We start from the raw sequence: 16,936 nt of genomic DNA, 5'->3' as shown, positions 1-16,936 counted from the left end.
AGGCTGTAATTTATTACTTTCTTTGAAACTGCTATCTCTGCTGGTTTAGAGTTAGTTCAGAGTGACCTTCCGGTGGGGCCTGTTAAAAAATACCTTTTTGCTAAAGTTCATACAACTTCAATATTCACTTAGGCTTCCCAGTGGTACACTGACACAGCCTCTGCTTAGCAAGTGCTGGGTCTTAGGTTTGATCCCCAGCACCAGGCACACATACACACACAAATACTTCTTGGAAATGTCCTTTTCAGACAACCTTCCCAAAAGTATCACGTTTAGACTCCTACTGGCCTTTGGTAAAGTCATGATTGGCATTTACTCACATCTGACCAAATCTGAGCCCCAGTACCTGACACCTACAATCCTGGCTACTTAGTATGTGGAGCTGAGAGGGTCAAGGTTCAAAGCCAATCAAGGCAGGGAAATCCATCAAACTTTTTTCTGCAGTAAACCACATAAAAAAAAATCAAAAGTAGACCTGTGCTTAAGTGCTAGAGCATCAGCCTTGCACAAAATAGCTAAGCAACAGCACGCAATCCGTGAGTTCAAACCCAGTATCATCACACACACACACACACACACACACACACACACACACACACACACACACTCTCGCACACAGGCACCACAAACCACCAGTTTATTCACACAAAATTGCATAGAATGCATGCAATTGATAGAATAAGATTTGATTCATGTGCTAATTCCAAGAACTAGACATACTTTGATTACTGTGCTGTTAACACAATCTTCTTATGTTACTCATCTCCCATGGTCTTGCCTGTCTGGCCAGCTGCAAAGAGCCAAAGTTGGCAGTTGGAATGGGAGCTCCTGTCACAGGTATTGGGGTTGGAGAGAGGCCAAAGTCAGAGGAGCTGGATAGCAGGAGGACTAGTGGTAGGCAATTATAGCAGTGGGGAGTGTTGTGCTTTATTTAATTTTTGTTGTGTTTTGGGGTGTGTGTGTGTGTGTGTGTGTGTGTGTGTGTGTGTGTGTGTGTGTTTGTATTTGCCTGTGAGACTGTCCTGGGACTTGAACTCAGGGCGCGGGCATTAAACTTATACTTTTTTTGGTTCAAGTTTTGTTCTTTGTGCCTAGAGCCACAAATCCACTTGTAGATTTTTGGTTGTTTCTTGGAGATAAGAGTCTCACTGACTCAGTACCAGCTTTCAATCACAGTCGTCATATCTCAGCCTCCTGAGTAGCTAGGATTAGTGGCAAGAGACACAACGACCTGGCTGTCTGAAGTTTTAACAAGGACTACCTCGTGTAGTTTTCCTCAGAAAGACTACAATGTGGCAACTGGGAAATCCATATTGGACATTTGGAAACTGAGGCTCAGAGGAGGGAAGTTCCAACCCACGTGGCACTGCCACATAGGCACTCACAGCTTTGCTTCTCTGAAGTCCTGTCTCTGTGGCTTCCTGACCAGGCTCTTGATTGAGCTATGGGTTTGTGTTGCTGCACACCCTCTTGTGGGGTGTCCCCTGAACACTGAGGACACTGGGGTGGGATCATCCTCTGGGATGTTCCTCATGAGCCCCACTGTGTGTGCAACGTCAGCCAGGGCCACCACCTTCTTCATGCCAGAAGTACCTAATCCCACGTGCAGTAGCCAAAATGTACTGTCTAGAAGCCCCCCTGCTTCTGCAGTCAGGGCAGTGCGCTGCCCTGGCATCGGGTGAACACCACACATTAGCCTACCTTCCTGGGGTGGCCACACAACAGCCCAGGGGAGAAAGAGGTGCTCTCCCTTCTGCTCATCCATGCTACACTGACAATATTTGCTCTCCCGGGTGCCAGGGATCAATAATCCTAATTACACAGGGGGCTGAGATCTGAGGATTGTGGTTGGAAGCCAATCCAGGTAGAAACACCAGTCCATGAGACTTATATGTAATCAACCACAAAAAACCACATGTAGAACTGTGGCACAAGTACTAAAGCACACTCCCCTTGAAAAATAAAGCAAAAGAACAATGCCAAAGGCCTGAGTTCAAGCCTCAGTATTAGCAAAATCATAAATAGGGAGAGAGCAAGACAGGTACTATGTGTCTTGCCTATAATCCTAGCTACTTTTGCAACTTAACACCTTTGTATCTCAGCTTTATAAAAGCAATAAAAATTTTTATAAATGCTCTCTAAAAAGATGATGGAGAGGAGGGTAGTGACAGGAGGCAGAGGTCAGCTGTGTGTGGGTCTGGCAGATCCCTGTGTGGTGCTCAGTTGCTGTGTTTTCTTTGCCCAAAGTAGAGGGGGACCCCCTTAGCATCGGGCAAAATGCTAGGTATTGAAGGTCTGTCTTTGGAAGGTTCTAGAGACACTGCAGGGAGCATGTGTGTGATTCTTGGGATTGGATGTGGTGGCTGCTGTCCCTCTCTGTTCCAGAGCCTGTGGGCCAATAGCTGTCCTAGCCTCCATGTGCTCTCAGTTGTCCCCAGTGCCACTCAGTCACAAACTAAATCCAAGTGAACAGAGAACAGATTTACTAGATCTAAAGCAGATCTTGGTATGTAAGATGCAACCTTTTAGATGTTTTTGCCAGGCTTTGTGAATTCACTGAATGGCCTCCTATCTGGATCTGAACTATTCTGTGCTGCATTCTTTCACAATCACCTTTGGGCACCAGGAGGAAATAAAGACTCCCTGAGAAGCATCCTGTGTGGAAACAAACAACAGTCTTAAGATGCGTCTTAGCAGCTGAAAACCAATGGCCCAAATCTCAGGAGATAATTTGGTCCCTGTTTTGTTCCTGTAATCAAGTGATAACAACTTCTTTGGAATTCTTCTAGGGACAATGTCTGAGCTCACTAGTGGTCAACCAGGCCACCGTGGGATTTGGGACTATTTTTTGTATGCAAGCTCTTCTCCCTGCCTTCCCCTAAGCCTCCCTATTTAACCTAAAATCCATATCTGTACCTCTGAAGACAGCTGAAGAAGTAGTGCTATCTTCCTAAGCCTGCTATAAACTAAATATCCTTTACCCACATTTCACCATATCACTTTATTTGGCTTCTCTAGGAGAGTGGCTGGACCTATTGTGGGTAGGACTCCTTGATTTGATGGCTGGAGTCTAAAGTCCCAGTTTCAGGTACAATAATGGTGCAGACAGTTTCAGACTGGGTTTCTGATTTCAAACCTGGGCCCATATGGTTCTTCCTCTCGTTAACCAAGAAGATAACAAGGACTTTCAATTAGTCCAGCACAAGGTGTCTCACGCCTGTAATTTAGCTACACAGGAAGCTGAGATGTGAGAATCAAGATCCAGAGCCAGCCTGGGCAATCAAATCCAAGAGAACCTTATCTCCAGTCTTCCAGAAAAAAAGACAGAAGTGGAGCTTTGGCTTATAAGTTTTCTGCCTCAAGTAGAAATAGTTAAGGGAGAGCATTAGGCTCTGCTTAAAACCCTAGTATGAACACACACAGTCATGAACATATGCACATATGGCGGCACACACACACACACAGACACACACACACACAGACACACACACACACGCACACAGCACACACAAAGATCTGATAAAAAATAATAGCAAACTGATCACCAGGAAAAAAAGAGACAAGAGGCTGTTTTTTTTTTCCTTTCTTTTTTTCTCGTATGTCAGCATGCTTGACCTCAAGGCCTGGGCCCTCTGTCTAAGCTTTTCATTCAAGGCAGGCATCCCACCACTTTGAGTCATAATGCTACTTCCAATTTTCCAGTGTTTAATTGGATGTTAGAAACTGAAAGGTTTTCCAGCTTGAGCAGACTTGGAACTGCAGTCCTCAGTCTCCTGTGCAGCTGAGATAACTGGCGTGAACTACTGGCCTCTCACATTTTTTATTCACCTTTCTTTTCATCTGGTGTTCTCATTCTATATCCTTGGAAGAATGAGGGGAGGAATGATGGGAGAAATGCAGCAGTGGTATTCTCTGGATATTATATTGAAAATAATCTCTAAAACTTGTAGGTGGGAGCTGGGCACCAGTGGTTCTAAACTATAATCCTGGCTTCTCAGGAGGCTGAGATCTGAGGATCAGGATTCAAAGCCATCACTGGCAAGAAAGTCTGTGAACTCTTATCTCCAATAACAATTCAGGAAAAGCTGGAAGTGATGCTGTGGCTCAAGTGTAGAATACTAGCCTTGAGCACAGAGAGGCTCAGGGACAAAGCTCAGACCCTGAGGGCAAGCCTCAGGACTGGCAAAAACCAAAAACTTGTGGGTGGGGATAGAGGAAAAAACTGGGAGATAATGAGGAAATGGATGCCACTGTTTCAACATCAATATACACATGACCTGACTGTTGACATAATCCCTCTGCATATCATCTTTCTATAATCAGTAAGAAAAATAAAAGAATGTAAATTAAATTTTAAAAATTTATATCTGTTCAATTGCCTATAACGTGTAGCTTTATGACCTCTCTGCATTCCCTCCCCCATCACTCAGCTTCCCTCAGTAGAAGAGGGTTTTCTTTTCCCTTCCCCCTCCAGAGCTTTAAAATCTGCCAGAATCCTTGGGCCCCATTGTTTCTAGTCCAAGTCTCTGTCTCCTGAGAGGCCTGGGTCTGGCTAGCTCAGAGATACCTGTGCTCACAAATGGCTCTGGGCCAGAGCACCCAGAGTTCCCTGGGCCAACCTAGTCTTGTTTATTAACCCAGGGAAGCTGTGTTTAATGTTTGCGGTTATGGTCTTGTGGTCTAGGTCTCTCCTAGGCCCTGGATTGGAGGAGGGCTCTCTGAGCACCAAGCAACAGGGCAAAGTTGGGAGCATCTGAAGCTAAGAAATAATGGGTAAGGTACCATCTTCTCAACACCATACCCTAAAGCTACTACAAGCAAACTGGACTACTAGTGGCTGAGCAGTAAAGGAAGGAACCCAGAGACAACAGTAAGGTAGATATTATAGGCAATTAAAAGGCTGTTTTGTATTCTATTTTATTTTTTGCCCAAGGCCTGGTATTTGAACTAAGGGCCTCATGTTCTCCCTTACCTATTTACACTCAAGGCTGCCACTCTACACCCTGACCCACAGCAATTTCCTGCTTTGTTTCTGGTCAATTGGATATCAGAGTCTCAGAGGCTTTTTTGCTTGGCCTGCCTCAAATTGCAATCCCAGTCTTCAGCCTACTGAGTAGCTACGACTACAGGCCCGAGCAACCATCTTCTGATGATTTTCTGTTTTTGTTTCTGTTTTTTTATGGGCCTTTCTCTTGAGAAGGGGACATAATTCACCAACAGTTTATTGATTTCACATAGCTTAGCAGAATTAACACAGTTCCTGTATTCTAGTCCTAACTTGCCTAATTCTAGCCTGCCTATCCAGTGCACATGCTGGACCCACCACTCTGACATCTCTTAGTTTCTAAGGGCCTGCCAGTCAGTTGGTAGATGCAGTTCCCAGTCCTGTCATGGTGTGAGCTCTGGGGCCCCATCAGTCCTCATCAGTCCTCTCAGTTCAAGAGTAGCTCCTGTAGAGCAAAGATCCTCAAACCACAGTCTTGGTTAAGGCCAGAAGAATTGCTGACCCTCATTTTGGTCTTTTGGTTATATTGGGCATTGGCTATTCCTCTCTGGCCCAAACTCCTTCTTGTTTATTTTGCTTGGTTAGGGCCCAGAAAAGTCTCTTTTCAATTAGTTGTGCCCAGGGGTGTGCTGGGTTCTTACATTTTCTCCTATGGCAAGGTGTCTGGTTCTTAGCCATTTGCAATTACTCTATCCCGTGTGCCTGGATGCTGGCAGTTTCCATCGTTACTGCCCCATGCCCTGTTCTAGTGGTTTTATCTCTTATGGCCATATGCCTTTAGATACAAGTTGGCATTAACAATATACTTCTAGAAGTAGTTTAGCTCTATTTCATCCCATTGTTTTTTCATTCTAATCATATTCATTATATTAGTATTTTCACATCATATTCATCTAGTATTTTCATTATTCTAGTATTTTCCCATCAGATTCATTATGTTAGTATTTTCACATTATTACCCCCTGTTCTACCTTCCTATCTTTATGGTCAAAACAGCCTTGAACTCAAGGCCTGGACCCTGTTCCTGAGCTTTTTCAAACAAGGCTAGTGCTGTACCAGTTTCTGTCACAGCACCACTTACTGTTTTCTGATGGGTAATCGGAGAGATGAGTTTTTATTGACATAATTGCCAAGGTTGACTTGGAATTCCAGTGCTCAGATCTCAGCTTTTCAAGAAGCAAGGATTACAGGTGCATTTGCTGCCTGTTTATTAATTGTAATCTTCAGACCTCCAAGCCTATACATTTGGTATTTTAGCCTTTTTTTAGGGGAAACCTAGGACTCACCTGGGGACATGAGTGAGCACATGGTGATGGCCAAAATCGGAACAGGAGTCCAAGGTGACCAGAGGGGTCCAGCCAGGTTAGGAGTCAGGCACAGACAAATTGGTCCTCTATGATGAGGAGGTGCCATGCTTCCTGGGCCACATGTTCTGGACATCTGAGACATCACAGGAGTCCAGCATGCTCCTGGCCACTGTGTTTGTGTGTCTGTCTGTGTTTGTGTGTGTGATTATTGGTCCTTAAACTCAAGACCTGTGACCTAGTCTTTGGAGAAAAATTAAGAAAGATGAGCAAGCAAGAAGGAAGGAAAGCAGGCAAGCGGGAGCTCAGGTGGTAGAGCAGTACCCTGGCTACCACGGCCCCCATTCCGGGGCCAGGTCCAGGGGGACCCATGTGGGGTTCTGTACCTCACATAGGACAAGGAAGGCCGTAGGCCTGAGGGGCCCTGAGGAACTGAACTTTGCCTGGTCCTACCTTGTGTAGAAGGGAGCAGCGTGACAGAGAAGACAGGGCATCCTCCCAAAGCTCCCAAGCGCATCCACTACCCAGAGAGCAGAGCAAGGAGGTTTCCAGTCAAGGAACCCAAGGCCTTATCTCCCACCCTGCCCTGTGCTGTGTGGGTGTGTCCCAGAGCGTAGAATCAGTAAGGCCCAACATGTAGTTTGGAATGAACAGATAGGTCTTTCCCAATGCAGAGTAAGTTCTGTTGGTCGGCACCCCAAATCACCATAAGGCAGGAATTCCCAAATTGTTCAATTGCAATGAGATATTGTGCATGGTAAGAAGCAGTGCTATGGGCTGAGGCAGAGATGTGTGGTAAAGACCACCCAGCATACACAGGCCCTGGTATATCCTCAGCACTGCCAAAAATGGCACTATGTAACCCCTCTATACGATAAAAATGAAAATAAAAACGGAACTAAAAAACCAAAGGCAAACTGTATGTTAATTTCGGCACTTACTATTTTGTTAAGTATATTTGAGGTTAATGAACATGTTCATTCATCTGTTCATCCATCCATCCATCCCACATAACCATCCCTCCACCTATCCTTCCATGTCACTCAGCCATTCATCCATCTCTCCAACATCCATCTTTCTACACATTCGTTTGTCAAAGACATGTCACAAATACATAAGAGATAATAAGAGCTACCTGGGTAGATGCAGAAAAGGGAACAATCTGTGTTATTTAACATGATAGCCACCAGACACAGATATCTGTGTCATAGTACATTTCAATTGGTTCAGATGCGAACAAATGAAAAATTACCACTAGCCACATTCCTAGAACCCAAAGTCACATGAAACTTCTAGGGTGTACAGTATAGAACATTTCTGCTATCATAGAAGGTCAACTAAAGAATTGGACAAAATATGAACTTATTCAATTTAGACTATTGGAAATAATCTCAAAAAGTATCTAATAGTTACATTACTTTCTCCAGTAACCCTTCTATTAATTACAATAAAAAATAACTGTCACTAAGTCCCAAATGATGATCTAAAGAACCATTAGTAAAATTGTATTATTACGTGGTGTTTAAGATAGTTTCCTCTAAATATCAGATTGTCATATTACAGACTCATTCAGACTGTTGAAAATCAAATGAATATTATACTTGCATTTTTCAAAATGGTAATTCTCCACTTGTTCCACTCAGTTGAATTTACTGAGCTAGGGAATAGTGGGAACATGAGGGGAAATGGTGGTTGTCTTGATAATTGCATTGCTATAATAGTAGACCTGAGTGAGAAAACTGTATTTGAAAAGTAAAAGTCTGTCATATGGTTGTGGAGGCTGCAGGGTCACAGCCCAAGGCTGTGTATCCAATGAGGACAGATGCATATCCCACGTGGGTAGTGGATAGAGAGGCAGTGAGGAAGGGAAGGAACCCAACTTACATTTTCAGGAGGAACTCATTCTTAAGGTCCTTCAGCTGTAGCACTGGCATTTGCTCATTCTTTAAAGGACCAGCTGCCTAGGGTAGTTTACCAATTTATGCCTAGCATATGTGGACTCAAATGTGTTCAGAAAAGGGCTTGGCATTGAGGTAGAAATACACGAAGACACGACAGGAAACTACATGTTATTCACACATACTGCAGGCGAGTGATAACCTTACAAAACAGAGGACATCAGAAAGGTTTTCCATAAGCAGGGGAGAATTAACCCTCAATAAACCCTGTCCTGAAATAGCTAACAATTTATAAAACCAAGAGAAAGAGATCTGGAAGTTTGGCCTAGTGGTAGAGTGCTTGCCCGCCACGCACAAAGGCCTGGGTTTGATTCATAGGTACCACATACATAGTAAAAGCCAGAAGTGGTATTGTGGCTTAAGTGGTGGAGAGACAGCTTTGAGAAAGCCATCATGTTCAAGCCCCATGACTGGCAAAAAACAAAAACAAAAACAAAAAACAAAACAGCAAAGCCAAACAAAATAAAGAAACACAAATCCTAAGAGTAGGAATCAATTTGTTTATAAGTGACTAAAATGTTTCCACAATTAGAGCTAAAAGGAGCAAATTATGTAGTACTCATATAAATGATATAAATCATAGAGAAGGTTGATAAGAATTACTAAAGTTACCCATGTGTTAACCTCCTGTGTCTTATCTGAGTAGTCCTAACTGTAAGGGATACATTTTCCTTTGACATTGGGGTGAACTTAATAAAAGAAAGAAATCACATGCGGATAGACCTGGATGCCAGTAGCTCATAGGTATAATCCTAGATACACAGGAGACTCAGAGGTTTAGGGTTCATAGCTACCTGAGACAGGTAAATACTTAACCAGTAAAAAGCAAGAAAGTGGAGGCTCAAGTGCAGTGATACAAAACCAGTCCTAATCAAATGCCAAGCATTTGAGCCTCAGATTTCTAGCCTTACTCTACACAGACACACACATACAGATGTTACCAGATTCCCCACACTACTAAGCCTAATTAGCTTTATATCATATTCATACTGTATATGCTATATGTACTGGGCTTCATTGGATTGCCTCCATTTTGATGAAGCTCAGTATTAAGTGTAAAATAAATGTATGCCATCATCAATTAAAATGTGATACCCAAATCACTATACTTCTAGTAGGAGAGATAAAATTTAAAAAGCCAAAACCACATGGGATCACCAAGGAATAGAGCAAACTGGAACATCATACATCACTTTGGATATAATGTTGGGAAAATCTGACATTTTCATAAAATTAACATTTATGTGTTATGAGCTAGTAATGATTTTCCAGAGTATTTACCTGATAAAATGCAAGTATTATTCTAAACCAAGACTTCTATGGAATGTGTAGCCCAGGCTCAGTGGCTCACACCTCTAATTCTAGCTACTCAGGAGGCTGGAATTGAGAGTATCTCTGTCCAGGTCCAGACCAAGCCAAGTGCTTGCAAGCCCCATCTCAAAAATAAATAGCTGGGCATGGTGACTCATGCCTGTCATCCCAGTACTGGAAGAAGCCAAAGTAGGGGGCTAGAGGTCCAGGATGGCCTGGGATAAAGGAAGGACCTACCTGAACAATAACCAAAGCTAGTCAGAGGTATGTTTCAGCTGGTTAAAAATTAATCAACCCCATACCTTCCTTGGCAAGCACAAGCCTCTGAGTTCACTCACTCTAAGCATACCAAAAAGAAGACACAACCGTAAACATGAAAAAGAGAGAATATCTGTAACAGTTGTAGGTTTCACAGCCCAAAAGTACAGACACACCTGATGTCAATGAATAGAATGAATGAATAAAATGTAATGAGGTACTATTCCAAAAGACACAAAGAATGCAAAGGGTTCATGTAATAGTTTAAATGTATTCTTTCAGAATGAAAGAAGTTTCATATGGAACAGTGCTTTGTGCATTGTTACATTTATATGAAGTTCTAGAAAAAGGAATAAAACTAAACTATGGTAGGAAAGAGTAAGTATAGCTCCGGTATGGTGAAGCTTATCTGTCAGCAGCTCCTAGGAGGATGAGACAGAAGGATCTAGAATTCAAGGCCAACTAGGCTATCCCTCAGACCTGGTCTCAAAAGAAGAAAGATGAAACAGAGAGTAGGGGAGGGAAGGTGGAGGGGAAGAGGAAGGAAGGTGAACAGGAGGGAAGGAAAGAAGAAAGAGAGGTAGTGAGAGATGGAGGAAGGAAGGAAGGAAGTTAGTTGGGTATGTTGGCACATGCTTTTAATCTCAGCCCCTTTTGAGGTAGATGGAGTGTGAAGAAAATGCTAATATTTACCACATTGAGGAATTAAAAAACAAAAGTACAGAAAAAGTATTCAATCTACATGAATGAAAATAATGATACTTTCAAACTGAATATAATTCAAAGAATGGAGAGTTGGTATGAGAGCAGAAATGGAATTAAAGTGTGCATGTCTGATGCTCAATTTATCTCTATTTTATTTTCTTTGAACAGTAGGTAGACAAATGAAATTGGAAAGAGCATTCCCAAAAGATCATCCTGAACTTCAGAAAAGTTTTCTAAGCCAGACAGAGTGGCTCATGGCTGGAATACTAGCTAGTCAGGAGGCTGAGATCTGAGGATCTGGTTCAAAGCCAGCCTGGGCACAAAAGGACCTAAGACTCTATCTCAAATTAACTTCTAGATAAGGGGAAGTGAGGCTAGGCCCAAGGGTAGGGCGGTAGCCTTGAGCTGAAGAGCTCAGGGACAGTGCCCAAGCCAACTTCAAGCTCCATGACCCACAATGCACAACAAAAAGAAAAGAAAATAATTTTTTCTAATGAGGAAATGTTAGAATTTCTAAATTTTTGCAGAAAGCATGTATTTTAAAATCTAATATATATTATACATATTGTTCTATCATTCACTGAAATTTCAGTTGTATTTTGTACTTTATTTTCTACTGCTACATGTATTTAATTGCACCAGTTATTTTAAGACAGGGTTTTGGTTTTTGCCCGAGGTGTATGTGGACAATGACTCTCCTATTTCATACTGTGCCACAGATGATAGGAGCATGGCGCCACGGCTGGATTTCTCTGTTGAGATGGAGCCTCAGTAACTTGCATGGCCTATGGTCTACAACCATCCTCTCAATCTCAGTTTCTCATGGAGCTGAGATGGCAGGCATGAGCTACTGGGCTAAACTTTAAATTTTCTATACTTCATAAAGATGAGAAACAAACTTCTGGTGTCTCGTTTATTCATTCATGAAGCCAGCAGGTACTGATGTTTATACTTCAGTGACATGATGCAAAGACAAAGCTTCTGTGTCTCAGACACAAAAGAAGCGCCCCAATCAGACCTCTTCCAGTAAGAACTCACTACACGATAGTCACACCGGGTCACATTTTCTTCCCTTTTACTTTTTACCTCCTTTTCTGCTCGGAACTTGGATCCCTCCCTCTTGATTTTTAAGTTTTGTTTTCAGTTGGGGGTATCATTTGTGCTGCATATGGTATTTTTATTTCCTTCAGGAAATGCATTAAGTGGTCAGGTACTGGTGCTCAGGCCTGTAATCCTAGCTACTCAGGAGGCTGACTTCTGTGTATCATGCATGGAAGTCAGCCCAGGCAGGAATCCCATCCTTCTCTTCAATTAATCAGAAAAGAAGCTGGAAATGGAGGTGTGCTGCGCTTAGAGTGTGCCAGCCTTGAGCAAAACAGGCAAGAACGAGGGAAAGGCCCTGAGTTCAAGCGCCAGCACAGCCACCTCCCAAAATAACTCATGAGGAGAAATCTAGGTATATCCACGTGTAAGCAAGTATGAGGACTTGCTCTGAACTCTAGCATGGAACACACACACACATACACACACACACTACTTAAATAGCTCTTAGTTATCATTACTATATATATGGCTACTTACCTGTTATGAAATGTATAATGTGATGCCTGGACTTCAATGAGTTCTTCCCTTACTATAGACATTTTCTTGGTAGGTCAGGGAGCTTGAACTCTGAGCTTGGGTGTTGTCCCTGAGCTCTTCAGGTCAAGGTTACTGCCCTTTCCCTTGTGCCACAGTCCCAATTTCACTATAGATATTCTTTAGAGACAACTGTCTTTGCCTACATATGCTGCCTTTAGAGTGTCTAATTGTAGGGGTACAGCTTGTAACACCCAATCCTCTTTGTATTTTACAAGTTAATTATATCTCCTTAGTGTGCATAGTTTACTAGTTTAAATAGATGTGAGACTGGCATTTAGACACTTTATAGTAGTGTCTTTTTTTAGATATGATCAAATTTACCACTAAATGTGCAAAATACAAGTGAAAAACTTTACACATATGAGCAGGTTGCAGGATAGTTTGAGGATTATTGTTCAAAGCCAGCTTGGGCAAAATAGTCACTTTGAAATCTTATGTCCAAAAAACTGCTCAGACAAACTCACAAAGACACCGTGGCTCAAGTGGTAGAGCCCTAGCCTTGAAAGTGAAGTGGCTCAGGGACAGTGCCAAGGCCCTGCCTTCATCCCAGGACTGCACCAAAATACAAGTGAGAATATAAAGATTGTATCCAAAGTCCATGAAGATGGCAAGGACTGTTTCTCTGGACAATGCTGAGTCACAGCAGAGGCCTCTTGCTCTTTTTCTGAAATATTTCAGCATGAAAGGAGATTTAGGTAAAGCAGCCTCTTTCTCTCTCTCCTTTCTTTTCTCCTCTTCTCCTCCCATTCCTCTTCCTCCTTCTGCTTTCTCCATCCTTCTCTTCTAATTATTTATCATAGCATCAATTTAGGGCCTTGGCCTTTTGTTTGGCTTTTTCACTCAATATTGGTTGTCCACCCCTTGAGGACCCTCCTCAATTCTGTTTTTTTGTACTTGGATTCGGGAATCTGCTACCTTTTTCTGCTGAGGTTGGCTTTGAACTACTATCCTCAGAACTCAGTCTCCAGAGTATTTAGGATTACAGTTGTGAGGCTCTACAACGCTATAAATGATTGTGTTTTATAATTAACTGAGAGTTAATTATAGTCCTACTTTGTCCAAAAACGATCATAAACTATTACTGGTCATCATTAACCCAAAGAATGTGTCTGATCTCATTTGTTTGAAATAGAAAAATAAAATCACATTCTGCATTTTGAGGATAATTTGCTTTTAGCCTTTAGGTTCAAAACTACTAGCTGTGTGCTAGTAGGTCAGGCTTGTTATCCTAGCTACTCAGGAAACTGAGATCTGTGCATCAATGGTTCAAAGCCATAAGGGCAAGAAAGTCTGAGAGACTCTTATCTGCAAGTAACTCTCTAAGAGCTGGATGTGAACAATGGCTAAAGTGATCATGTACTAGCCTTGTGCAAAAAGCTCATGGACAATGCCCAGGGCCTGAGTTCAAGTCTCAGCACTGGCACACATGCACAAGTATTAGGACAAGATAAATAGGTGATAGGCAGTCACTAGTTTATTGGAATTGGCTAGGCAAATCTGTGAAAGCTTTTTAGTGCTGGATACATGTCTTACTAGGTCAACACATGGTGTTCTAATGCTAGATGTGTTGAGTCCATTTTCCACTCATGAAACAAAAACCTGAGAATGAACGTCTAAATCAGAAAGGTTCATTAGCAGGGCATTGTTGGCTCTGTCTTGTAATTCTAGCTGCCCAGAAGGCTGAGAACTGAGGATTGCAGTGCAAATTGAGCTTGGATTGCAAAGGGTATGAAGCTCTTATCTTCAGTTAACAAGAAGATGGAAAGAACCAAAAAGAACAGAAATCCTGGCCACGTGTGAGAGATCAGCGCTGCAGCTGCAGGAGCTGTTTCGTGGCAACCAGCTGGTTTTCGCCCATCTTCTTCCCGATGGTTTAGCAGAGTTCGGCTGGCTCTTGCTCCACTGACCTTCCCTCAGTGAGGTCAGTGAGGACGCCCCTAGCAGCTGGGCTGGCAGCCTGCAGGTGGACTGCAGTCCATCCAAGCCCCGCCCCCGGCCCCACCCACCCGCGCTTAGACACGCCCCTCCTGCCCAGAGCACCATGGGAGCTGCTTGCCTGGAATCCCTGTGGAAAGCACAGTTGGAGGCCAACGGACAGGGCTCTTGGTAGACCTACGAAAGGAGCATCTGGAGTTTGCTCGTACATTGACTTTACCTTAAAATAGTACTGCAGTTATAATGTAGATGTTTATTTATATGTAGTTTGCTTATCATTAAGAAGTTGTTCGTTTATTTCGTGGGGAGTGGGTCCTGAACTGGGTTGGGGAAAGGTCTGGGTTTCTTGCGCACGGTTAGTGCTGTACCATTGGAGCCACACTACTTATGGCTTTCTGGTGGTAAATTGGAGATAAGAGTCTCCTGGACTTCCCTGTCTAGGTTGGCTCCAAACGGTCATCCTGAGATCTCAGCCTGCTGAGTAGCTACGGTGAAAGATGTTTGCCACTAACAACCAACTAAAAGTTTTCTTAATAATAACATTGTCATTTTCCATATATTCCAGTTTCATTCAAATAATAACTTAGAAAAAGTTGTTAGGAAGTACAGAGAATATTGATCTGGCAATTGTAAGTTAACTTGATGAAGAGGTCACCACTGAAATTTATATATCACCTTTTTCTCTCATAAAAGTTTAAAATTGCTGGATAAGATGAAAATTTATTCAGGTTTTCAAGATAGTCAAGCCTTGTGTGTTACAGTTTTAGGTATAGAATATTAACATTTGCATCTAAGCTGTGTAATTCTAGCTAGTCAGTGGACTAAGAGCTGAGGATGGTGGTTTGAAGCCAGGCCACGCAGGACCGTCCATAGTTAACCAGTGAAAAGTGAAAAGTGGAGGAGAGTGGCTCAAATGGTAGAGCACAACCTTTAAGCTAAAAGCTACAAGGCCGCACTTAGGGACTGAGGTTGTGTCTGTGCCAGTGCAGTCCCCAAAAAGGCCACCATAAAATACACATTGTGTGGCATCTGCTTACTACAGGAATGTCACACTCGTGATCCTTCTGCCTCCAGAGCAGCTGAGATTAAAAGCATGGACCATCACACTCCGTTTCTCCTTCTTGTCCTCCTTCCTTCCTTCCGTTTACTGTGCTGCTTCTTTTGGGACAAGGTCTGAGACAAGGAGAGCCTAGTTGGCCTGGAATTCCAGATCTTTCTGTCTCAGCTCTCTGGGAGCTGTTATTACACATAAGCTTCACCATAGCTGACATATTATTGTTTCCTACATAGTATAGTTTTGACATTTTTTAGGAACACTGCAGAACGCACCATTTCATATAAAATTTGTTTCGTTCTGAGATACTTACATTAATTACATAAACACTCTGCATTTTTTTCTTGGTTTTTATTTTTTTCCTTGTTACACTTAGAGAAGTTTGAACTCAGAGGCTTGTGCTTGCCAGGTGGTTTGGGGTTGATTTTATTTTAACCATTGAGCCATACCTCTTGTTAGCTTTGTGCTTGTGATTGTCTGATAGGGCCTTCCTTTATCCCAGGCCATTCTGGACTTCTATCCCCCTATATATGCTTCTCACAGAACTGGGTGACAGCATGAATCACCACGTCCAGCTTTTTATTGTTGAGGTGAGGGATTGTGAGTACTTGGCTTAGTCTGGCCCTGGACAATGATATTGTCAATTCCAGTCTCCTGAGTCTCTAGAATTAGAGGTGTGAGCCACTGAGCCTGGGCTACACATTCTATGGTAGTCTTTCTTCAGATGCATTTATTTTTCTGAGGGAAATGTCTGGAATATAAGTGCTAGCTCATAAAACGTGAGTGTAAATTTCATGAAAATGTCAGATTTTTTTCCGCAATAATGTATCTAAAATAATGTAGAAGTGTAAAAATTGTTCTGTATCCTTGATGATCCCATGTGTTTTGGACTTCTTAAATTTAATTTCTCAGGCTAACAGTGTAGTGGTTTTGGCCTTTCATTTTAATTGTTGATGATGTATATTTATTCTACACTTCCTCCGGGGCTTCATCAAAATTCAAGTCATATGAAGCCCTGTATATATAGTAATTATATTATGAATATTACATGGAGCTATTGGGTTAGTAGTTTGTTCATAAAATCTGAAACGAAAAATTATGAAATATTCAGAACTGGTAAATCCAGAGAGCAGAATGCTTTCCTAGGTAGGAGCAGGGAATTAGTCTGTCCAAAAGATTGTAAATGATATAGCATTTGAATTAAGGATTACTCCTTGACAAAAGAAATGTAGCTTCATCATGTACATAGTGTGTATGAAGCCTTTGCCTTCAGGTCTCAGCGTCAAATTAAAGACAAAAAGAAAAATAGCATTTTTATACCAATAATACGTTTACATTGCCATTTTTTTCCACAGGTGCAGATGGTGCACAAAATGCCCTTGGCACCAGAGATGTAATCACACCATCTAATACATTTATGAACATTACTGGGACTATGATACTGAGGTAAAAAGCTCAGTCTAGTTGTTTTTTTTTTTCTGTGTTGATCTTTTGCTCAATGGCAAGACATATGTATAAAGATTTTCTTTGAGCTAGGCACCAGGGACTCAGCCTGGAATCCTAGCTACTCAGGAAGCTGAGATCTGAGGATCAGATTGAAGCCAGTAGTGGCAGCAAAGAATCAGAAGTGGAGCTATGACTCAAGTGGTAGAATGTTAGCCTTGATTGAAAAAAGGGAAAGGATAACATTTAGGCCCTATGTTTAAGCTCTAGTACTGTGTTAGAAAACAGGAGAAGGCCAGTTTGCATTTCAATGTAATCTGCT

This window comes from Megascapheus bottae, chromosome 11 (genome assembly GCF_031878675.1).
Source record: "Megascapheus bottae isolate mThoBot1 chromosome 11, mThoBot2.hap1, whole genome shotgun sequence".
In the NCBI taxonomy this organism is placed as follows: domain Eukaryota; kingdom Metazoa; phylum Chordata; class Mammalia; order Rodentia; family Geomyidae; genus Megascapheus; species Megascapheus bottae.
This window is presented reverse-complemented; position numbering follows the sequence as displayed.